Genomic DNA, 26,108 nt, shown 5'->3' with positions numbered 1-26,108 from the left:
AGACATGCTTTTTCATGATAAGATAGTAACTGAATATAATGAGAGCTTCTTATGGTTACAAATTGTGCTGTTGATTCTACATGGACCGTCTTAGCCAGTAACAATGACCTTAGCCAGTAACAATAACTATTTAACAATAACAATTGTTATTAGTCAATATTAGTATCAAATTTGATAAAATGAGGTTCAGAGAAGAGTAATAGTGGTCTTGGGTCACACAGCTGATGTGGTAGAATGTGGGCTAGAACCTAATCACAGAACTAAAAAGGCCAGGCTTCTAATCACAGCCCAAGGAAATGAGGGAATACCAAGGTGGCCCTTCATGAAGAGAGCAGCCATAGGCTATGCAGGAAAACTGTTTTTGAAACTAAGTGGCTTGAACTATATCTATCTATTTATTTATTTACTTATTTATTTAATAAGTAGGACCCAGAGCTATGCTATCAAAGCTGGGGTTTGGGGAATTAAGATAGAATAGAAGCCAGTAAATCTTCTTAGCATTCTTATCCTTCTTCTCCTCCCATTCTCTCTCTTACCAATCTACACATACAAAAATGAATGAACCCAACTCATAAATCCCATAAAAGCTATCCTTAATCTGTCCCTCTTTTAGTGTGCTTATAAAAAAAGGCCAATAGCTTTCAATGAAATATGATATGGACTGAAGCAGAGAGCTATGCACAATTTTTAGGATTTGGCTTGGCAAAATCTGTTTTATTTTCTGAGGAGCAGGAAATACATACAATGAAGTAAATTCATCCAGTGTGTAAATAATTCACAGAGTGCAAGTTTTTCTGGGAAATTGACCAGTACTGCTTTATCACCAATTTACTTTATTATAACAATTGTCAAATGGCTATTTTTTCCCTAATTTCCAGAATCAAATAGAAACACTGCCTGTATTTTTGATGCTGTAATTAAAAAAAATTATACTTTTAACTTTTAAATTTTTTTTAAAAAGTGAAAACATTACTAAAATTTTTCTTACCTATTTTAAATTTATCACATTTAGAAAAGTCTGTTACATTTTATATTTTAAAATGTACTATTAGAACCTAGAAGTTCACTCTTGAGGTCTATGATCAAAGAATTATTACAATATTTACTTCACTATTCTAGGGTTTTTCCCTGTGCTTGGGGTATGTTAAACACTAAGAAGTATTTAAAATAATGAGTTATATCTTGCATCAAGTACATTTGTGGCATGATCTTATACACCAAAGGACACAACAGTCTTTCTTATTGAACTAGAGCTTGACCTTATCATTTAAAAACTGCATTCTGGGCAGATACTACATAATTATTGATAGTAGTGGGGGATACGAAACTTAATTTTGTTATGTGTTAAATCAGTATCCCACTGAATAGCTATACTATGAAAATCTAGAAAACCAAAAGGAAGCAAAAATAGCATGAATACACAAATGGCAAATCACTCCAAAATGTACTACACATTTGCATATGAGATTTCCCACCCCCCAGCCTCGATTTAGTAAAAAGTAGTAGAGAAAGTAATATAGTTCATGGGGTTAATTCAAGTTGAATGAAAAGATAGTCAAGCTGCTGATTCAGTAAGGCCAATATTAATCAACTAATGCAGATTTGAAGGAGCACAGATAGCAGGGAAATCTTCCATTTAAAATGTATAATCTTGGGATGCCTGGGTGGCTCAGTGGGTTAAGCCTCTGGCTTTGGCTCAGGTCATGACCTCAGGGTCCTGGGATCAAGCCCTACATCAGGCTCTCTGCTCAGCGGGGAGCCTGCTTCCTCCTCTCTCTCTGCCTGCCTCTCTGCCTACCTATGATCTCTCTCTCTGTCAAATAAAAAAAATAAAAATAAAATAAAATAAAATGTATAATCTTTTTTTTTAAGATTTTATTTATTTATTCGACAGAGATCACAAAAAAAAAGAAAAGAAAAGAAAAAAGAAAGGAAGACAAAACACTCCAAACTGCTTAAGCTACTCAGTGCTAATAATTAAAATGTGTAAAGAACAATCTACTTGAAAATTTTGTTTCATCTTAGATTTTCCAACTTTTTAATACAATTGTGACATTATATACAGAAACTTAGTTACTAGTTTAGTAATGTTAATGTTAACTAGATATGTCTGAGTCATATTAATTCTCAATAGGATAGAATTCTCTGCAAAATAATTCCACTGAGGAAAGGAAATTTCACTTTTCAAATGTGGAGAGAAAACTAAAAGAAATAACCAATTTATTATATTTAAAATAATTTATCGTATTTAAAATAAAATAATTGAATCATTTAGCCTTATTGATTCCGTAACTTTCTGTTGAAAGCCCAATAAATAAAAAGATTAAATACACAACACATAGACACATATTGATTTATTTAAAATAATTTACAATGTATATTTACGTTGTTTTAAAAAACAATTGAGCAGTAGCCAGAATAAGGAAATTTCATTACATATTCTATGGTGACTGAAAGAAAAAGAAAAAACTTTCTGGTTCTGGGGAGTATAAACAATTATTTGAAGTAAGATATATTACAAATGAGCCATCTAATTCCTGTTTCATTGATATATCGGGGAAAAAGTGTTTAAATGCCAAACTTGTAATAATACTTATACCGCAGCGATGGAAAAAAATATATTGGTAACATTCACAATTATTTAAACGGAATAGACACATGAGTATTTGCAGAACATTAAGTGAAATCTGGATTTCAGAACAGATTCCTTTAATAAGCAAAAATTCACATACACAATCACATACACATACATTTAGAAACTCTTCAACTCTTTTTCATTCTCTGAGTTCCTGCTTTAACGGTAGAATTAAATTTAGCGAAATGTGTTATACTCTTTAAATCATTTTAGCCAAATTTACCCTAAATAGTTTGTCTACATTATTTTGAAAACAGAAAACACCGAGTTGAATAGGTACAACCTGTTCGTTCATTATGTACCACGCTCAGCTTCCTGTTTTTGCTCTTCTTGAGGGTATAAGCACAATGTTCTTTTTTTGCTTCATTTTGTTCACTTGCATAACAAAGACAGTAATGTGGTACTTGAGGATGTGGTTCTCTCCCTGTGGGTGTGTTGTCTCCATAACTGTTCTGTATCTTCTTCTTACTGTGTCAGTTTTCCCAGACAGATTGTAAATTCCCGAAGCTAGGGTTTTTGTTTTATTATGAAAAATTTTCTCTGATACCATCTATCATAACCCGAGATCCCTATCTGTGTATCAGGTACTCAATACGTTCTATATCCAAGACTTAAAAAGTGTCAGGGGGCATAAAATGTAGAAGCCAATTTAAACTGATAGCCAAAACTACTTTTTCAAAATTCTCTTTTGAAGTTTTTAGATCTTGCCAAATACATGACTTGAGTACCTCTTTTTTTCCCCCTTGTGTTTCTGTTCATTTTGGTAGCAGCTCAATGGGAGGCAAATGCCCTGCATAATCTACAAACTACATAATAGAATTATGCATAGCTTGTATTTTAATTTAGCTAGGTTCTATGTAGCCCTTGCCCACAGCACGTATTTAGGAAAAGTTACTAAGATGGAATCACTGAGGGTTAGGCATAATTTAAATCCATGTGATAAGTATCTCTTAAAGATTAAGAACATCTCAAATATAAAGGGATTCCCGATCTTTACAATCTTCTTCAAGTTAAAATTTTACATAATTAGATTTCAAAAGATTTATCAGGCATTGTTTATAAAACAGAACTGGATAATTATTCATGTAGTATTTTCTGATTTTTTTTGTGACTTTCTCTCCATTTTCCTGCATTACATTTAAGTTTTAAAGAATTAAAGAAAAGGCAGACTTTGTGTCTGTAGGGCTTTTCTGTTGTTTTTGTTTTTATATTTTAAGTAATTATGTTCAAGACAGGAACAAATTTCTTCTCAATTTCTTGTTCCTACTCCTGTGCCATGATCTAGAAATGAAAAGTTCTAAAACTCCCTTACATTAATTTAGGAAACAATAAGTAACTTATGAAAAATGCAGTTCATGCTAAAGAACTGAGAATCACTGAGCAACTAATTACAAAATCAATTTCTTCCCTAAAATTTTTAACTTTGGAAGAACAAGACGGATTTATTGGTCTATTATGGCTCTTCATGTTTTGATTTGAACCAATATTATGGTGTAATTTGAGCACTTGACCTTGGTTCTAGATATTGAGGAACTGTGCTTTGAAAACTGGGTTGATGTGAAACTAAAAAGTATAGTTTAAAATATAAGGTAAGTAAAATTACTCCATTATTTCTTTTAGTAACTAGAGAGAAAAACAATGTTTTCTAAAACTATTTCTTTGCCACTTAAAAGAGAAAGAAAATTTAGGGGGTTAGAATTATGAGTTAATACCTGATCTTATTAATATCTGACAACATTGTTGAATCCATACTTTGGCATTAGTAGTTCTACATATTTCTTCCTGACCTACACCCTTAGCATTGCAGGTATAATACTTACTCTGAGTATAATGACTACAATTTAACATTAAAGAGTAGAATTCGCTAATCAATAGGACATAATAAGAATTCCAAATTGAGGAATAAAAAAAAAAGTAGAATTCTTTACAGAGAATATTATGCCCAGTATGTTTCCAGAAGCTCTAGATTGTTTAAGAAATATATTGGACCTAATCTTTGTTCCTAATGATTTTATTCTTTAATTGATGAAATGAGAGAAGCATGAATTAGTTTATAAACAGTTGGAGATGTCAAATGTTGCAAATCACTTAAGTAAGAACATGATGGTAGGAGATCGTGGTTTTTGTTTGTTTGTTTGTTTGTTTTATATGTATTAGAGGGACAAGACATGTGCCTTTTAGGTCTCATAGTGGCGTATCTCTGTTGGCCTCACAGGGTATAATTACCTTAAAAACCAGGGACTACAAAAAAAAAGAAAAAAAAATCTTTGGTAACAATAAGTTTGAGAAACAATAGCTTAAATGATGTTAGGAGTTTTAGTAAGACATTAAAAAAATCTACTTTACATTGGGGTATTTGAGAAGTAGACATAGTATATTTTAAACCTTTTTTTTTTTTTTTTTGAACCTGGACTTCCATAGAGTTCCTTTTAAGAAAGGCTTTCTTACTGAGTTTTCCATGGTTCATGTTGGAACTCAAACTTGATGCTTAGAAATTAAATTTTGCCATTAACCAGAAACTGGAACTCTCTCTCAATAATAGATTTGAATTAACCAATCTCGTAAGACTGATCTATGAAATCAGAATGCCAATAATGTAATTAAGAATGGGAAAGAAAACCACAAGGGAGACCAAATGTGATCTTCTGAGTAGTATTCTCTCTCCCCATAGGCACATGGGAAAATAAATGACAATTACGCAACTAGCTGGTGAACATGAAAAAAATGTCTGATGAAACCGGTTCCTAAAAAGGCAAGATGGAATGAAATCAAGTTCACAATTCTAAGAATTTCTAGATAGCCATGAAGTCCAACCTAATTTAGAAATTGGAAGCATTACAATAAATAGTAATAACATGGGCTTCAAAATCAGATTTATCTGAATACTGCTTTGGTAGATTTTTATAATAGAGTGAGGATTTGACAGGGGAGAGTTGGACTCCTTGGACCAAGATAAAGGGAGAGTGATATACATTTCATCTAGCTGATGATGAAAGTCTTACTTTTCTAGTAGCTATGAGAATGATGGAGCAAAATGCCTCCATTTAAGAAAGGTATCAAACAATCAATTTTTGAAATTTGTAAAGAAGTATTAAATTTATATTCAAGAATTTATAGATAAAATTGTGAGTTTTGCATGCTTTGATAGGCCAATGTATAGAAAACATCACCATCTCACTATTGAATTACATGGCTTTGTAACTTAGTAACATCATCATTACAAGATTAAAATGGACTCTAAGCATTTTGTTCAGCTGCCCTTTATAAATACAAAAAGTGAAGCCCTAAAACATGGACTAATTTCCTCTACTCTATTCAGTTTGAGAAAATCTGTGGCAAACTTAGATTGGTAATTCTAGCTCACCCTGTTTTAGTGAACTGAACTTCAGGTTTTAAATGAGTGTAATTGTTTTTCTTAAAGTATGACATTAAATTATTATTTTCTACAATTTCTGGAGGCAGTTTTAAACTATATATAAGGGAAAGTCATTATGTTCTGTTTGTGTGGACTATTTTGTTTGTGTTGATTTTGATACTTCCATATGTGAAACACATTTTTTTTCAGAATGCATAATAACATGCAAATTGTGGTTATTTTTTTTTCCATGACCAGTTTTCATATATGATCATAGTATTTTTTTTTCAAAATTCTGGAACTGCTTTGAATCCTGTCAGAAATAAATGAACAACCTTGATTGAATACTTCAGTCTCCTTAAAGCTCTTTGAATTAGATTATCACTGTCTGCAACTTTTAATTCAAATGGAAAAAACCACAGGAGATGTGACCCAATTGTTAGTGGAAGTGTGTGATTCTGTGCAACTGTACAAACCCTGCTCATGTTATACTTAAAATATTGACTTTGCAAGATAATATGACAATTTTTAAGATATATATTTGTGCAAGTTTCCAATGAAGCACGAATAAGAGGGAAGAGTCCATTTAAAGTCAGACATTCTTTTAAAAGGGACAAGTCTATATTTATAGCCGTGATTGCATAATGAATTGATAATGTAAGATGGAATTTTTCTGCAGTAGTTTTATTTTTATGTTTCTTCTCTGAATAAATATAGGAATGAGGAAGAATTTTCACTTTAACCGTTGTCTGTGGTATGTACAGAATATCAAACGATTTAGGTGAATATTTCAGTAAGACTTAAAATCATGCTGCTCATTTGTTTACAGTCGAAGACATGATGATTGCATTGCTTTTCCAGTTCTGAGTGCATCAGGAAGTTCTGACCATTTCAACATGCGTACTGTGACTGATAACCAGTATGTTGCCCAAAGCTGTATTTAAACTACTAAAAACAAGGAATTGTGAAACCCAGTTTTATTTAATTAATTTATTTATTTATTTATTTATTTATTTATAAAGATTTTATTTATTTATTTGACAGACAAAGATCACAAGTAGGCAGAGAGGCAGGCAGAGTGAGAGGAGGAAGCAGGCTTCCTGCCAAGCAGAGAGCCCGATGCGGGGCTCGATCCCAGGACCCTGGGACCATGACCTGAGCTGAAGGCAGAGGTTTTAACCCACTGAGCCACCCAGGTGCCCCTATTTATTTATTTTTTTAAGATTCTATTTATTTATTTGACAGACAGAGATCACAGGTAGGCAGAGAGGCAGGCAGAGAGAGAGGAAGGGAAGCACCTCCCTGCTGAGCAGACAGCCTGATGTGGGCTTGATCCTAGCACCCTGGGATCACGACCTGAGCTGAAGGCAGAGGCTTTAACCCACTGAGCCAACCAGGCACCCCTGAAACCCAGTTTTAGAGTTCACACAGTTATCTTTCTCTTTCAATATTCATTGTATAAACATATATTTTCCCCATTGACTTTTTCTTTCTAGAGTTTACATCTAATTGGATCACTAATTTAAATGTCACTTTACGAAAACCTCTGAATAAATATGCATACTTTTTTTTCTGATATCTGTATCTCATTTACTTTTAAGGAGCATGTGTGTGTGTGTGTTTGTGTGTGTGTGTGAGAGAGAGAGAGAGACAGAGACAGAGAGAGAGATTTTCATAGGCACCTACCTTAGCCTGCATGAAATAGACTATCCCAAATATAGGATTGAGTATGATACAACAACAAAATTTATGGCTATTTTTACCTATTTAAAGATATTTTTATGATAACATACTATACATAGGGGCTGTGAAACAGATTGACTTGGTGTTAGAGAACCAACTGCAACAAAACCTTTTTTGTTCAAACACTTATGGGTGGAATCAAAATTGAAGCAATCATTGGACACCTACAGTGGCCCAAATCCACTTACCAGCTATTTCACATATATTATGCCATTTAATCCTCACAGCTATAGTAAGTCGGCTTTACTTCCACATTTTAAGGAGGCAGGTCTGAGAATTAGATAAACTAACTTCCTTTGAGATGTCAAAATGAATGATGTGAACTCCAATCCAAGCACACGTCTGTTTGCCTAATGGATCACTCCAATATATTTAAGTTATTCTATATGCTGACACTTGATTCAGTGCGGGGAGTCTATCTCCTTCTATTCTTTATTTTTATACTTTTATGGTGAAGTGGTTCCCTCGTTATTTCTGTAAGCACCTTAAAACTCCTTAAAACTTGAAACATTCCCAAGATTAGTTATACTCTCTTGACTTTGGTGGGCAAAAAGATTAGAGATATAAATGAGTTTCAGAATGAATGGTTATGAATGGGAATAGAGAAAAACAAGAACAGGACAATAAGAATAGCGAAAAAGTGTCAAGGCAAAGAGAAAAGTCAAAGCAGCAATGGTTATTTTCAGGCAGTTCTGGCAGGAGGGTCCCGAAGCGTGGGGCTGGACACCACTGGGCTTCATCCGTCCTGTTTCTTTTCTGGGAAGGATCTGCAAGTCTCGATGCTTCGGGTCAGGTTACATCCGCTGGGCATACCTTCTCGCCTTGTTTGAAAGGGACAGATGGAGAGGTCTGACTTTTGAGGACAACGAAAGAAGAAAGATCATATTAAATCCTGCACACCAGTGCAAAGCTCAAGGCTTTATAAACGTTTTCTTACTCAAGAAGCTATACAGTACTTCCACAGGGAAACAAAAAATCCGGCAAAAATCACACAAAAAAAGAAAAGCTGTCATTATCAAAAGACACTTTAATCTAAAGTATATTAATAAATGCACCATGAACTCCCAGTAAAGGAAAGGTGTCAGGCAGTCACCTGAAGCCTGTTATTCTTTTCATACTCTAGGCTCCTGTGCCACTTTTCGCGTGGTTGTGAGATTTTCGTTGTTGATGACAGTTATTGCTCACCTTCCTAAAATTGGTCTTTAAAATGACTTTGTGCTTTAATGCAGACGGAAAAATCCTTCATTCTGGTGATCAGTTCCAAAGCCTCAGAAACAGTGCAATCAATCACACGTAGTGCCTGATGGATGTGTCAGGCGGTAAGAGTAGCTGTAGCTGTTTCAAGGCCACTGACTCGGAATCTGCAATCTGACTTGATTCCTTTAAAGCCTCTGGCTTTGGGGTAAACTAAGGGTCAGTGAGTGTCCTCTTCTGCACGGATCATTTGAAACACCAAAAAATCAAGTTAAGAAGATGGAATATTGGGGCACCTGGGTGGCTCAGTGGGTTAAAGCCTCTGCCTTCGGCTCAGGTCATGATCCCAGGGACCTGGGATCGAGCCCCGCATCGGGCTCTCTGCTCGGCAGGGAGCCTGCTTCCTCCTCTCTCTCTGCCTGCCTCTCTGCCTACTTGTGATCTCTGTCTGTCAAATAAATAAATAAAATCTTTAAAAAGAAGAAGATGGAATATTGATTTAGAAAGCACTTTTAAGTTATTAATGATTCCAATAATTCCAATAATGAAAAAATGAAATTTCATTTAATGAAAGCATTTGAACTTTACACATTTTTTCCAAATACCTTTATAATGATAAATTTGGCAACTTACTTAAAATCAACAAATTCCTCGAAGAATATTGCCCCAACCTTCAGAAACTCTAGTGGGGTTTTTTGTGTATACTTTTAATAAAAATGGTGCATATTAAGGTATAAAATATATGATGTACATATATATAATGAAATGACGACTACAGTTAAGCTAATTAACTTATGATCTGCTTACATAGTTACCATTTCTTTTTGTGATGAGTTCATCTGAAACCTATTCTTTAAGCATATTTCCTGTATTCAGTACAGTATTATTAGCAATAGGAATCATGCCTGTACATTAGATCTCTAGGCTTATTCATCCTACCCAACTTTGGCCAATATCTTCCTGTTCCCCACTCCCCCGGCCCCTGTTAACCACTCTTCCGCTCTGCTTCTATGAGTTTGACTTTTTTTTTTTCTTTTAGATTCCACATATAAGTGAAAATATACGGTTTTTATCTTTTTCTGTCTGGCTTATTTCACATAGCATAATGTCCTCTGGGTTCATCCATGTTGTCACAAATGGGATGACTTCCTTCTTTCTCATGGCCGAATAATATTCTGTTGTGAATAATGTTATATTGTATGCCATATCTCTTCTTTATCCATTCATCTATCGAAGGGCAGCTGTGTTGTTTCCTTACCTTGGCTACTGTGAAAAATGCTACATTGAACATGGGAGTGCAGATACCTCTTAGAGATACTGATTTCATTATTGTTGAAGAGTTTATTACAAAGCATTTCTAAGAAGGACATTGTGTTCCATCTTGATAAGGAGTTTACTGCATTGAGTTCTTTGTTGTTTCTATGAACAATGGCAGAAAAAAAAAACTTGCTTACATGGTCATAGGTTTGGGTTTAGAGATAAATTAAGCCAAGACTAAAGAACAAACAAATTTCAAAATGAAATGAACAAAAGAAAAATGTAACAACAAAAAATATTTATGAAAGCAACATTTTGAGCTTGGAAAATCTAAGCAATGGAAATATCAAAAAGATTACTTAAATTATCCATTAAATTTTTCACTTTTTAGTTTTTGGAGACCTCTAACATTTTAAAACACATTTTCTAATACACATGATAACTCTATTTCTATTGCTTGATTTTTTTCTGTCTTTAGCTTAGCTTTCACCATTCCATTCAAAAAATATTTATTTCATGACTGGTATGCCTCAGGCATTAAAAATCACATTTTAACTCCTGAGATCAAATGAGCAAATATTAGATTTTGTGCTTATAAAATATTGCTATTGAGAGATCAGTCAGAATTTAATATTACAGACATATTTTGACAACAAAAAGAATCCAGTCATCGAGCACTGACAATCTCCATTGTTATTCTAAATCCAGGTGAATCAATAAGAAGTTTTACATCCAACTTAGAGACAGAGCGATAGCCTTTAAATTTGTCCTCCACATGAAGAAGTAATTAGGTGCCCACTTTTGAAGAGGTCGTCAAACCGTCACCAATTGTACAAATGCCTTCTTCTGAAGCCATAGTCATTAACGTAGTAATGAGCTGTTGAAATAGCAACTGCAGAGCAAATCTACAATGAAGGGAACTAATTGGCTTATAGATACTTTCAGCCATCCTGCTGTTATGGAGACACATACTCCTTTGCATAGGATGGGCATTTTGAATTCTCTTACTGGTGAAACATGATGTTTTGTTCACAAGTCTTGCAGTCTTGGATTTCTGAAATCTTGAAATCTACATCTCCTTAGGGTTTTCAGCATTTTAAACAAAATGCCCATGGAACTTTCTTAGCATTATTCCAAGAGGTATTTTTGCTGAATAAAACAGGGTCTTCTTGGGTTTCATGCTTACAGAAGACCCTATTCACAGAATGAGCTCATCTGTTTTGTTCTTCGCTGTGAAGTCAGCCAGCAGAGCCCACCCGGAGAGTTAGCCCTGCTCTACTGCACAGCTCTAGACCAGTCCAACAACTCTGACAAGCCATCCTGTGGATACAGGTCATCTAGTAAGAGTTCAAAAAAAAAAAAAAAAAAAGAACAATAATATTCTGCTTCAGCTGTGGAGACATGCCCAGCTCTGACAGTGCAGTGGCTGAATGCCAGACCCTTTGCATTATCATTGTTATGACAGGTATTGATAACAAGAAACAGCAGCTTTGTTTCTGGATTCTGTCTTGAAGTACCAAATCTGGTCACATAGATGTAAATTCTTTGAGATGGGCAAGTTTTAATAGTAATTTATTTCCTTGCAGTTGGGCATTTACAATAACTCGGGGCTACATTGGTGTATGCATGGCTTCTAGGCTATTTGACTTTACTGTGTCCCTCCCTTCTGAATATAGAGCTCTTTGGACTGGATACCTCTCTGTTAAAGAATCAGGTCATTTGTTCCCTATCATTTAACTCCTATTCCTCCCCACGCCACACACACAGATTTCCTAGTTTTGAATCAACTTCCTTCCCTTATCAGTATCTAGATTGAGTTTACAAACATTTACTAATACTTCATGATGTGCCCTGTGCTATAGGTTGAATATCAGTTATACAGAGCAAAATCACAGTGCTTGGGAAGTGCATAGCCTTGTTTTCTAAATGCAAGAATGACATAAACCAGTGGTTATTCTCAAAGAGTTTCTAAATTTGCACATAGGAGGTCATTAATATACATTCTAGTTTAATGGATTAATGCCCTTCTGCACTGCCAAGAAGAATGACTTCCTGTACAAACGTTCTCATCTCCAGCTTAACCCTGATAACTGTCTTCCTGGGCTTTGCAGATTTGATGCATTTGGCCACCGTCCAATACCTAGATAGGTCATTATGGCTTGTATATAATTGGAATATTTAATACAGCTAAAAATGATTAAATAACATTATATTACATGTCACTATTAAACCTTGATGTATCTTCATATTAACACATTTCTTATCATTTTTGCTTTGTGCTCTGTAGCAATAATCTACCATGGTTTATTTTGCTTATTAATTATGCTGTTTGCTGATTTGATGAATGCTGAAATGCATTGAAGATTAGAATAGGAGAAAATTAAATAATTGGAGAACCAACCACAAAAGACTTCCTTTTGAATTTCACTAATTAGCAAACCTCTATATGCTTTACAATCATGTTTCACAATTCAAATTCATGTTTGTCACAGTATTTTAAACAAGTAGATCTTAGTTAAAAGATGATGAAAGAAGCAACATTAGGAATAATTTCTATGTAGAATTCATATCTCTTGACTTTTTTCATCTGTAATCAGTTAAATTCTGATTTGCTGAGATGTGTACTGTAGTGAAAACATTGCCATTTTTGTTAGATGTTTCTCGTTTTTTTTTTCATAGTTTTGCTCTGTATTTTTAATATTTTTTGCCCCAGGCTCTGATCCTGAGGGAGACCTTATATTATTTAAAAGTAACTTTTATGAATCAATTGGACTCTTCCTTCATGAAGTGATACTGTATATGCAAGGTACAAGTCAAAGAAAAAGAATCACATTAGTTGGGAAAGATAAAGGGGCATGACAATTAATATGTATTATGGTACTGGAGCACGAAGTATGTCAGTGCAGAGAGACACAGATGATAGTATTCTCTTGCATATTGTAGCTAAATACTGATGATGATAATGCAATTATTATTAATTTTAAATAATACTGATTTTACCTACCTACTTGCCTATCTACTCACCTACCTATCTTACTTACCCATATATAAGGAAAGCCTTGCAAACACTAGCATCAGATTTGTTTTCTCTGATAATATATACTTTCCTTCTTTGTGCTTTGGAGTATATCGTTAGATGGGTTGAATAATAAAACAAAAACAAAAACAATAACAACAGCAATGTTTTTGATTTATTGTTGTGGCATAGAGATCACTAATTACAAAATACATGATTTCTTTCCCTAAATTATCAATAATAAGCTTAGATTCATTTCTATTTTCAGGCATACAATGAGCAATATATCAGTCCAAGAGAGTCTTTTAAAGACGGATTTACATAACAATGGGGTAAAATTAACTTCTCCACAAAAGAAGAACAAGGTCGAATTGACATGAAATGAATTAAAAACTCTGTTTCCTGGCTTTCTTCTGGCAGCAGTTTGCCAAAAATCTGCATTGAAAACTATTGTCATATGCTTGTTTCATAGAGGCCTATGATGTACATGGTTTTATACTCTGAGGTTTTTGCAAGAAACAAGTATAAGATGATTAATATTATCCTTACGTTTTACTTCCAGGCCACAAAGTAACCAGCTATAATCACCTCCTTTAGTCTCCAAGGTCTATAACTACAAATCTGTAATATCTGCAAATCTGTCGTCATTGATAAACTGAATTACTAGAACATAGAGATGATCAAGGCATTCATGATTTTAAGATTGTAGAGATAGAGGTCTAGAGATTCCATTTTGATTTTTGAAATCACATTTTCAATAATTTCTGTAGCCTCTTTTATTTTTTGTTTATTTTTTAAAATATTTATTTACTTATTTTAGAGAGAATGGGAGGGAGGAGCAAAGGGAGAGGGAGAGAGAGAATCTAAAGCAAACTCCCTGCTGTGCCCAGAGCTCGATGTGGGGCTCCATCTCAAGACCCTGAGATCATGACCTGAACTCAAATCAAGAGTCGGATGTTCAACCAACTGAGCCCCCCAGGTGCCCTTATCGAGGGTAGCCCCTTTTAAACACATTGGGTCTTAATGGAATTATATCTTTTATAGAAGAGTGTAACAATTTGTTGGTTTCCCCAAAATCCCTCTTCAATGACCAGATAAACTCTTACTTATAACTAGCTAAATTAGCAGAGTTATTGATAACATTTATACAGGACACAAAATCCAGCTTTTTCCATGTTGTTTCAGGAAGGAAGTACATCCTTTTGCATTGAGATCTTCCATTCTATAACAGCATCAACTGGATATGACATTATCTTGAAAATTCCATATTACTGATGTCTACTGGGGAGATTCCAAACATCAAATGGAAAACAAAAGACATGTGGCAGATGTTATTATAGAAGACTATATTAACCTATGATTATGAACTCAAGTAAGTGGAAAATATTATTTGGATGATGAAACTAGAAAGAATCCAGCCTTTTATATAGGTATATATTTGGGATCTTTTCTAGAGAGGCAGCTCTACTTTCTGATCTCTGATTTCTTGGATGAGCTTAATCACAGGAATACTGGGACTAAGTAGTGAAGTCGGGGGGGAAGCAGTCTTTCACACAGAAATGAATATTGAACCTAAATTTATCATGCATCACTAAACACATCTCTCTCAGTAAAATATCTAATTCACTTTCTTCCATTGTTTTTGCTGTGACTCCTATATTTCAGTTCTATTAAAATATACTTCTCTCAGCCCTCTGATTAATTCTGTTATGTTTATAAATGCCATTCTTCATTTAAAATATTCACAATGTTGGCAAGCAAGATATTAAGTCAGAGTTTGAATTTGAGTTTTCTTGGCTTCAGTGTTAGCTCCCTTACTGCAACTCCTTAGAAGGAAAACATTAGTTATATTTGACAGCTCCCATATTGGACCATGATGCCTAATCCAGCATGCCAAGTGGCATGTTCAGATAAACCTACTTAATCCTACTTTTATCAGATCTCTCAAAGCCAAGTTATTGAGTGGACTTAAGTAGCATAGGATTACATAAGATATCCCTTTACTTCCTAGTTTCTGAATAGAGATGACTCATATAAAATATTTAGAAAACAGAATAGAGTCTGCCATATTAATGGACTGCATGTATAACCCACAAAACAGGAATAGTTTCAAACCTTTCCAAGGAGATGGAAAGCTGAATAGAATTAGTGGTTCTACAGACTGAGAAGATAAATTTTTCTTTGACCTGGTTTTAGAGAGAATCTCCTCTATAGCTTGGACCTGTGTCTCCTTTGTGAATAACTTATGGAACTCAAGAAGGTAGATTGTGATAAGAGGAATGGGGAACAAGAATCCTCATGAATATTTGCTTTCAGTTTTCACTCTAGGAGTATCAGGGTATTTATAAAAATTGTTATTCATGGCAGGATTTACTTTGATGTAGTAGCAAAAATAGTACACATATGTAAATAAATCCCACAGCTACTGCTAAGACATTTAAGGAAACTTCTTACAGGCATTTTCAATAGTAATATATGTAGATCGATAGTTAATATGTGCTGGGCATTCTTCCAAGCAGCTTACAAATATTAAACAGAGTATATGTGATAATTCATTAAGGATGGTCTATATTAGATAGTTCAGACAATATTTTAATCTGGGCAATAATGGTGATGAGGAAGATGATGGTGATGATAATTAAATAAAATAATTACTTTTAATAAGAAAAATGTATTAAGTGTGCTTGTATTGCTTAATCCTAATTGCTTACACCTCATCTTAATGCAATGGATTTCAACCTTGGACACCTTCTAGAATCATGAGGGAGTTTTTCTATCTATCTAATTTTTTAAATAATTTTAGATTTTATGGAAGTTGCAAAGATAATACAGATAGTTACCATAGTTCCTTGACAGATATTTCTATAATGTGAATACCTTATATAATCATGACACAGTGACCAAAATTAAGAATTAAGTTTGGCACAAAACCATTAACTAAACTACAGTATATAGACATTATTCAGGTTTTATCAATTATTCCACTAATATGTATTTTTCTGTCTCAGGATCCAATCTAGCCATTTAATTGGTATGCCCTTTTAGTCTCTTCCAAATGATAGCAGCTTCTCACTTTTAATTCTTTCATAACCTTGACTCTTTGAAGAGTATGGTTAAGTATTTTGTAGAAGGTCCCTTAATTTGGGTTTCTGATGTTATGGTCATGATTAAAGTAGGATGGCTAATTTGGGGGAGATGCTACATAGCTTGAAATGCCCTCATGGTGTCACACCAGCAGGTCATGGTGCCGGCTAGGCTTCTCACAAGGCAGGTTAACTGTGACCCCTGGGTTAAGTAGGATCCCACTGTCTAGTGACAGTTTTTCACTTTCCATACTCTGTGAGGAGTGAATTCAGCCTTCATTTCAGGAAGGGCATAAGGGAAATTGAACTCCACCTTCTAGAGGAAAGCATATTAAAGAACTGTGGATAGATCTTAAAATCATCATCATAATTAATACCTATAATTTTCAGCACTTACTGTGTCCCAAGTACTCTACTAAACACTTTGTAATTTATAATTTAATTTTCCCAACAGGCATGGTCTTTTTTTTTAACCTCTCTAGTTTGTTCAAATTTCTTTTTATCCCTAAAATTTATGAACTATCTCTTTTCCAGCAGTTATTTCCACACACCACATACTTTACCCACAGCTGACTGCATGCCCCTACCTTTCTCTACTTCTCTGTCTAGTTCAAAACTAATAAATTCAAACTACTTGGATTCATTTTGAATCTTTATCCTAACCATGGAAAATATTAAAAGTCCTACAGTTTATCTTTAATGAAACAAAAAATAACAACAGAAAAATAAACCATCTTCACCTCCCTGGCCTTTACGGTCTCATAACAATTAGCATTACCCCTGCCTTCTGTCCTGTTTCACTTACAGAAAACCACCTCTGAATACTCCTTCATAGTCACGCTTTTTGCTCCAGCATCTGTCTTACTGTGTGCTGACTTCCATCCCTTCCATGTTACCAATTTTCTCTGTCCTGTATTTCCTCTTTCCAAAGTCAGAGATCAAGCCTTAGTGTTTTACCCAACTTCTAGGAACATGTAGCAGTTTATCACTCTCTTCTGAAATGGCATTTCCCCTCCTTGCTTTACACTATGCTCCCTTTCATACTTCCCTATCTTTTCCACCTGTCACACTGCCCTCTCTTTTAAAATTTTCTTTACTGGCCAGTTTTCTTCTTCTGAGCTCTAAATATTTGATTTTCTTAGTAAATAATCTTGACTCTCCTGTCTAACAACTCATGCTTTCATTCAGATCAAAATCACAAAGTTATCCTGTCCCAAACCAAATCTGCGAATTTCCTCTGTGAATCTGTACCTCATCTAGGGTTCTGATCTCAAGGATGGCATCAGCATTCACTTGTTTGCTCAGATTGTAAGACTAAATGACATCCTTGACTCTTTTCTTCTCTAGTAACCAATATCCAATGCCTTATGCGTTCTATTGGCTCAACTTTGAAAATATCTTCTACATAAGACCACCTCTCACTTCTTCCACTGTTACTATGTTAGTTAAATCCACAAATATATCCTTAAATGATAAACACTTTTTACTAGGAAATCTCTGATTTCCCTATTTATACACTTATTCCACAGTACACTCTTCCTATGGGTAGCCCATGGACTTCTATAAAAATATAAATAACTTTTGTTTTACTGCTATTATCAATGTTCTCCAAATTTTCTTTTCTCTCCTTTTTTTTTTTTTTTTAAGACATTTATTTGAGGGAGGAAGGGACCGAGGAAGAGAGTCTTAAACAGACTCCATGTCGAGCAAAGAGCCGGACATGGGACTCAATCTCAGGACCCTGAGACCAGGACCTAAGCTAATCTTCAACCAACTGTACCACCCAGTGACCCCTCCAAATTTTCTCTTAGTCCAAAATAAAATGCAAATTGTAACCAGGATCGTAGGACCTTAGAGACCTGACATCTGGCCACCTCACCAAATATAGAATTATAACTTCAGAAAGACTGCCTTCACTACTACCCTATCTAAAATAGCACATGTCTATTACTCCATGTCCCTTTATTCTACTGAATTTTTCTTCATTACACTACCATTATTTGACATTATGTTATTTATTTTCTTTCTGTTATGGTTATTTATCTTCCCAATAATGTAGACTCCATAGCAGGAGCGGTTGTGTCTGTTTTATTTTAGGCTGTATGTGCAGAGCCGAGGAAGGGGCCAGTGCACCATGAATACTCAATGCATGTTTGTTGCATGATTTATTGAAGAAAAAAAATGATGTAAATAATAAAACAAAGTCAATATTATTATAAAAATAATAAGTAAAATTAATAAATGAATCTAACTCTATTGTTAGAGCCACAATTACCTACTATCCCCGCTTTACTTTCTGGGTTTTCCCTCTCTTACTCTGATTGCATCTGATTTAGTTTCCATCCTCATTCTCACTATCCCGCCAGCATCTGACGTGCTGTAGTGAGCAGGGTTTGCCTTATCACAAAGTTCTTTGAGAGGCAAAATCTGGCTTCTGAAACCTGGCGTCCTCCACTGGACTCATGAAGCACTAGTTTCTATTCAGTAAATAATCTGGACTATTACCTCTTAAGACTTTTATAATAATTAAATGAAGCAGGCACATGAAAATACTTTATAAACTAAAAAAGCCCTCAGAAGCCACAAGTAAATGTCTTCAGTGAGATGAATCTGCATAGCAAAAATCTAAATCTCTTTGATTAATTACATCCCTTAAGTAAGGTAATGTAAACAAAGCATCTTACCTAGTGTTTTGGATGCCTAATTGTTTCTTTTCATTCCACTCTCTGCTTCCTACTTGTCTCACTTTCTCATCTTCTTCTTGAGACTTCTTCTGCAATAGGAACTAGAAATAACTCTGATTTTTTTCTTCTTCAGAATATTGTATAGCATCAGTACTTAGGAATTTATTTATCCTTAAACTCCCACTGCAAGTTTACCTGATTCATCCATCTACATAAACTTAACTGTAATGTTTTTGACCTCATTCAGAAATGAATTTTCCCCTCAAAACTTTTCCTTTTGTAGATTTTAATTCATTTTAATAAGATGGTAATAATTATCCAGTGTTTATAGTCTCTACTACTATTTGATGGTGTGTCTATAATGGTTTCCGTCATAGAAACAGGCTTAGCATAATAAATGCTACATAATGTCCCATATCAAGTTTTACACGTTTATTTCACTACCTTAATAAGTCATGCCTACCACCAATGACAGTGGTACTAAGTCAAATACAAAGAATTTTTGGTGTGCTGTGATATTTTACTTTAACATTTCATAATGAAACATATTCTGTAATTTAAGTATATTTTTCATTACCACCAAAAGCAGATTTTTCATTCTCCTAGCACTTTCTCAAGTATTCTGTTTGCAAATGGCATTTTAGATAAAGTTAGCAAACAATTCCTGTTCTATGAGAACAAGTAGACCAAATAAAAAGGGCATATTCATAACTCAACTGTCATAAAAGCACAATAAAATAAACTAGATCGGAAGACGATATATGAAAAATTGTTTTGATGCAAAAGTCAAGAGACAAAGTTCCTTATTCTAACTTTACTTTTAATTGGCAATGTGATATTGGGAAGCTCAATTAATGTTCAGTGTAGAGTATATAGTGTAGAGATCTGATCTTGAGTCAAAGAATTTGATTTTTGAATCTCGGCTCCTGTACTTGTTATTGTAGTTACTTTCTTGAGACTCTAGTTTTTCAGCTGGGTAAAATGGGCAGGGTAACGCCTACCTTCTCATGATATGTATGAATACAAAATGTGACATCTATGCTAAAGAGTTTCATGATTCATTTATATATGCCACTTTACTTACCTAAAATTATTAATAAATATGAAATGAGGGTTTTAATCAGAAATTATATATTCTGGTATTATATTTTGGGAACCACTATTAAATTAATAAATGGCTTAGTGGTTAAACATGACACTGTAAAAAAATACAATGACTATATTTTAGTGTTCATATAAACTTTTCATGCTGAAAAGTCAAAAGCAAGTGAAATTAAAGAATTTAAATGCTTATATGTAATACACAACTAGCTCTTTGTGATTTAATTATAGTAAAACTGACTACATTAAATTATTTTAATTGAATAAATGTCTTGAATGGTTTTATTAAGCAAGTTTATTTTATTGAAACCAATTGGCTTATTAAACCAATTAATTTTATTAAATAATTTAAATAATAATTGAAATCATGATTTTGGTATTACATGAATTAAATTAATACATTTAATTGATTTTGTAGTTTTAGTTATATTTATTTTTTAAAATACTTTGGTTTTATAATGGCATAAGAGTTGAAGCCATGAATATCTAATGCCAGCTTTTATACATGGATATATTAGGTAACATTATAATTTAAAATTTTTCAATTTGACAATGAAGTTTTCCATCAATTTTTCACATTTTAAGAGAGCTTTAAAATATTATAATTTATTGTCAGTCCTTTATCTGTAGACATTTATGTTTTTAATTCATCCTTAACTATTAAGACAAATCTAGCTCTTGAAGCAGTATTCCTAGTCTCTGCCTACAGAAATTGCTTGAAAAATATGCATGAATTTGTTTATTTATTCTAAAAACCAGCATTTATTTTACATAAAACTAGATACTGGAAACACAAAAGAAAGGACAGAATTTCCCGTCTCAAGTAGTTGCTTGCTAGGTGGTAAAAGGGAAGAACCTTTGAATTTACTGTGGGACGAAAGGAATAATGGTATTTTGCTTCTCTGCTTCAAACTGGGCGTAATATCTAAGGTCTACTAAGATTGTATTTCTAGACCATCAATATGCACAGATATCATCACTTGTATCAACCCCTCTGATCTCAGTCAAGTTAGATCTCCAGGATTCAGATATTGGAAAGAGTATTTTGTCCTGTTTTTGTTGTGTTGTTTATTTGTTTTAGTATTTTTTAAGATTTTCAGGCAGTACTGACTGGTGTAATGTTTTCCCTTTAGTATTAGCTCTCTGTGTTGATGGATGCATTTCTTCTAAATTATTATGTGCAGCAAAAAGGGCAGAGGAAGCAGAGATTTTCTACATAGGAAGTGCATTTTCCAGATCATGTTGACCTCATTGTGTTGCCTACTTAGAACTACAATGGCACTGCCCTGGTGTTGGTGCTGCTTAATATGAAGATAGAATCAATCGCACCCTCGGAAGATCTGCCCCTTGGGTGGTGATGACTTTAGATCTCATAGTCATTCTAAATTTTCCATGGTCACTTAATACACGAGGCTTGGCAGACATTACAGGGGCCTCGCTATTCTTTTAGGACTTTGCGGTATATTTTAGGCAAAACAGTCACATTTTGTGATCAAAAAGAATAGAAAATGTATGTTCTGATTTTAATGAAAATGAGAGTCATGCACAGTTGCAACTTGTCCTAACCGACCTCAATTTAACTAATTCACTGGATCAACCTATTCACTCCATTCTTCTGTGAAGCATATGGAATGATGCTTTCGGCAGGCTGTGTTCTCGTGGCTCGGAGACTGCGCTCTGGTGTCGGCAGGCTGTGTTCTCGTGGCTCGGAGACTGCGCTCTGGTGTGCTGGTGGCCCCTGCTCTTACCAGTTGAGCTGTGTGTTTACTGAGCATTAGTCACATTTGTTCCCAAACCGGTTAATGCCTGCTGTTCTTGTTATTGCGATTCTATAACTTAATTAAATCTTACATGAACCAAATAAAGAGAATAAATGTTTCTATAAAAAATATGGAGTCCTTTGGAATTCTTGATAAGTCATGGCACTGAATATAAAATTGTTAAACCAATTTGCTATACAGCTATGAAAGTATAAAAATGTGCACACACACACCACATTAAAGAACCCTGAATTAGGAACTATAGATGGTGAATTATGGGTGATTTAAGCTGGAAAGTTGAGTTAGAACCCCCATCGGCATTAATATTACCAAGAAAAGGCCCCCATATTATACAAAGCACTGCCATTTTTTTGAAAATGTACAGAGACATATTTTCAGCTAAAATATTTGAATTCTCTCAGAATTTAATTATTCTCATATTTAATAAATTTTGGTAAGTGATCTATTACCAGTCCACATTTTTGGAACAATGGGTCACATTGTAAACAAGAGGGTGGAAACAGGATGAAAAGAAGGGACAGAGAATGCACAGCTCATTAAAGCTAATTAAATGAAAAAATTCCTTTTGAAATAATGAAAACAACAGAATTTGGTATAAAATTTTCACCAACATTCACTCAACTGACTACCTACTTAAAGTGGAGAGTGTATTTGGAGACTGAACTATACATTCCTGCAGAGATAGGTATTTGGAAACCCAGAACATTCTGGCATTTGAGCCACAGGCATCACACTTTTGATAATACTGTCCTGGTACTTTTCTTTTAACTTGGTTTATCCGTGTGTATGTTGTATGCACAATACAATAGATATGTGTATATACAATGTATGCATATACATGTTTGTATTTTATGTCCATTTTCTTCATTCTATAGGAAGAGAGGTTTTAGTCTGGCTACTTATTGAACTCAATATTTGAATGTAAAATAAATTTAACCAAAAATCTATAAGATACCCAAGAAAGGATTATTTCAATAAAATTCAAGAATACTTACAAAAATCTTGCCAAGTAAACTCAATAAAATATTACTTTTAAAAATTATACTTTATAAAAATACTACTCATTAAAATAATAAAACATACATCATACCAAGAAAAAGATCAATGAGGTTATTAGTAATGAATGAGAAATAATATACAAATTAACAAATTATTAAAATCAATGCACCATCAAAATATTTGTTTTTTTCTTTTTTTAAAAAATATTTTACTTACATATTTGACTGAGAGAGAGAGATCACAAGTAGGCAGAGAAAGAGGGGGAAGCAAGCTCCCTGCTGAGCAGAGAGCCTGATGCAGGGCTCAATCCCAGGACCCAGAGATCATGACCTGAACCAAAGGCAGAGGCTTCGTGTCTAACCCACTTTGCCATTGTGCCCCATTGAGCCCACTGAGCCACCCAGGTGCCCCAAATATTTGTTTTCTAATTAAAATTTGATCAATTTACTCTCTCACCAATCTGTTGAGTGGAACATGAGAAAAATATATCTTGTACTTCAACACACATGTATACAAAAAAAAGAATAATTTTTGTTTTCTTATTTAGAATCAGTGAAACAAAATATTTAAACAGTTCTTAATTTCTACCCATTTGATTCCATATATATAATCAGATGATTGTATCTTGTATTAATAATAAGTAATCTTTTTTCTTATCTAAACAATACAATTGAATTAACATTACTTTTGTTAGTATTATTTCCTTTATTTTTTTTAATTTTTTTTTTTAGAGTTTATTTATTTATTTGACAGACAGAGATCACAAGTAGGCAGAGAGGCAGGCAGAGAGAGAGGAAGGGAAGCAGGCTCCCCGCTGAGCAGAGAGCCTGATGCGGGGCTTGATCCCAGGGTCCTGGGATCCTGAACTGAGCTGAAGGCAGAGGCTTTAATCCACCGAACCACTCAGGCACACTTCCTTTATTTGTTTTTTAACAAACCACAAGTTTCTAAAAGGCAAAAGATGTAGGAGCTTAATGATTAGATAAATGTGCATCACTTCTGTTCTTATTTTCTGTATCTTGTCAACATTATTGAAAGTTTAAAAGCTTCCACTTAGTGTTATGCTTTGAAATACATTTCTAAAATATAGAATATATGCTTTGAAGTTTAGAGATCAGAAATGTATGGTTGTATAAATTTTTGCCAAGTGAACACACCCATTAACTTCATTCAGGTCAAGGAGAACACCATTTCAATGATCCATGTTTCCTACTGCATTAAAGTCACTACACAGTGAAAGGAAAAGGTAGACACTATGCTTACCTCTAACACTAAAAATTAGGTTTGTCTGTTTTTAAAATAAATATAAGTAGAATCATGCAGTTTTTAATCATTGTGCTTGGATTTTCTTGCTTATTGTTTGAAATGGATCTATGTTGTTGTGTTAATGCTAAATCATTAATTCTTTGTGTAGTATGCTACTGTCTACTATTGGGATATATTTTCTTACTTCCAGCTTTTGTCTGTATAAACATTTTAAACATTTTAGTGTGTATTCTTAGTGATGATTTGCATGATATACAAAGATAAATGGAGTGTTAAAACTGGCATATTGATTTGTTCAATGAAAAGTCATAATGTCTTTGTCAGTAAAATTGACTCACTCATGTGTCTTTGTATTATCTACAAATATATAAATAATATATTTCTTGTATGCTAAGCTAAAAATACTTTTTGTATTGGGTTTGGCAACCATTCTCCAATATTATTGTTCTGATTAATATCACAAAGTTATTAGCATGGGAAGAAATATCTGAAAAAAGTCAGAACACATGCCATACCTTATTTACACTAATTAGGGAAGTCTCAGATTTATCTGAGGCCCCTGATAGCTCTCTTAGGGTTTTACATCTATGCCAGATAGTCCTCACCTTACATGAAATATTGATTAGAAAAGATGTTTTACTACTTTAGTAAGTGAATTAATGTGATTTTTTCTGTGGACTTGCATTGTTCCATGGTATTTCTGAATGGTGGTATTAATTGAGCAGCACAAATTTATCTATAACTGACCAATCTGAAATTACGCCTTCCTTACTATATTATGAAGGTCATAAAAAAGGAAGTGAACTGACACTGAAATATTTCAATTTCATTTTCACTCTGGAAGGAATTTAGAAGTTAAGATTCCTAATAAGTAGTATGCACTCATGGTAAAGAGGTGGGGGAGGGGTGAGCATTGTGCATGTGCACAACTAGGCATAGTAAAGAAATGGAGCTGCTGCTAATAGTAGTATCCACAGGCAAAAACACAGTGCAACCAAGCTTATGATGTGTAACTCTTATATTTTTGGAGCATCTCAATCCATAGGAAGTAGAGCTAATTAGAGGAGCCATGCTAAAAAGTGTTTCTTATTTACAAAATCATTAGGCTTTCCATTATTGAGTTAAGGTTTCCTTTTCCTTGTCCCTCTCTTAAACTCATTAACATTTACAGTTTTGTCAAGGTTATAAAAGATTAGTATTTGGATCAGTTGAAATAGCTAAAAAAGAGATGCTAAATTAGTCTTTTTTTTTTTTTTTTTTTTTTTTTTTAAGTGAACTTGTTCAGGAAATTATCATTTGCTGTACTGGAAAATGGTTATCCAGGGTGCACCCCTAGGGAATAAAAAGGGTAATTTCTTTATATTTGTAATGAAGTTAAATACAAACTAGTGAAAGAAATAATACTTTCTATAATAATGAACATTTCATCATCAACTTGAAAAATAGCATTTTGTCACAGAAAGGTATCTCTGTTAAGAAATTCAAATTACACACCCCACCCTTACACACGTTAAACTCATCACTTATCCTGAGGGCTAATTTCTGTTAACTTCATCCAACTAGTCACTTACTTATCAATTTAAAAAGTAGATTGACTACTTACTACATGAAAGTCACTCTATTATGTGCTAAGAGTCCAAAAAGGGGAAATACATGTTTCTCTTGCTCTCAAGACTCCAAATTGTCATTCAAAAAAGATAGTTCATAATCAGATAATTATAGTTCAGTTTCTAATGATGCAGTCCTATAATAGGGTTATGGACAAAGGTTTCAGGATTCAAGAACACAGCACATCAGGAAGAGTTTTCTAAAAGCAGTATCCTAAAGCTGAGTGTTAGATAGAGGGATAGTAGACAGGTTAAAAGTACAAGTTTTTATATATTTTTTTCTATTTGGATTTTGTTTTCATTGAAGTATAGTTGACACACAGTGTTACATTAATTTCAGGCTTACCACATAGTGATTCAACAACTCTATACATTAGGCTATGCTTG

The sequence above is a fragment of the Enhydra lutris genome, unplaced genomic scaffold (genome assembly GCF_002288905.1).
Source record: "Enhydra lutris kenyoni isolate GAN:26980312 unplaced genomic scaffold, ASM228890v2 scaffoldscaffold36, whole genome shotgun sequence".
NCBI classification, from domain to species: Eukaryota; Metazoa; Chordata; class Mammalia; order Carnivora; family Mustelidae; genus Enhydra; species Enhydra lutris.
This window is presented reverse-complemented; position numbering follows the sequence as displayed.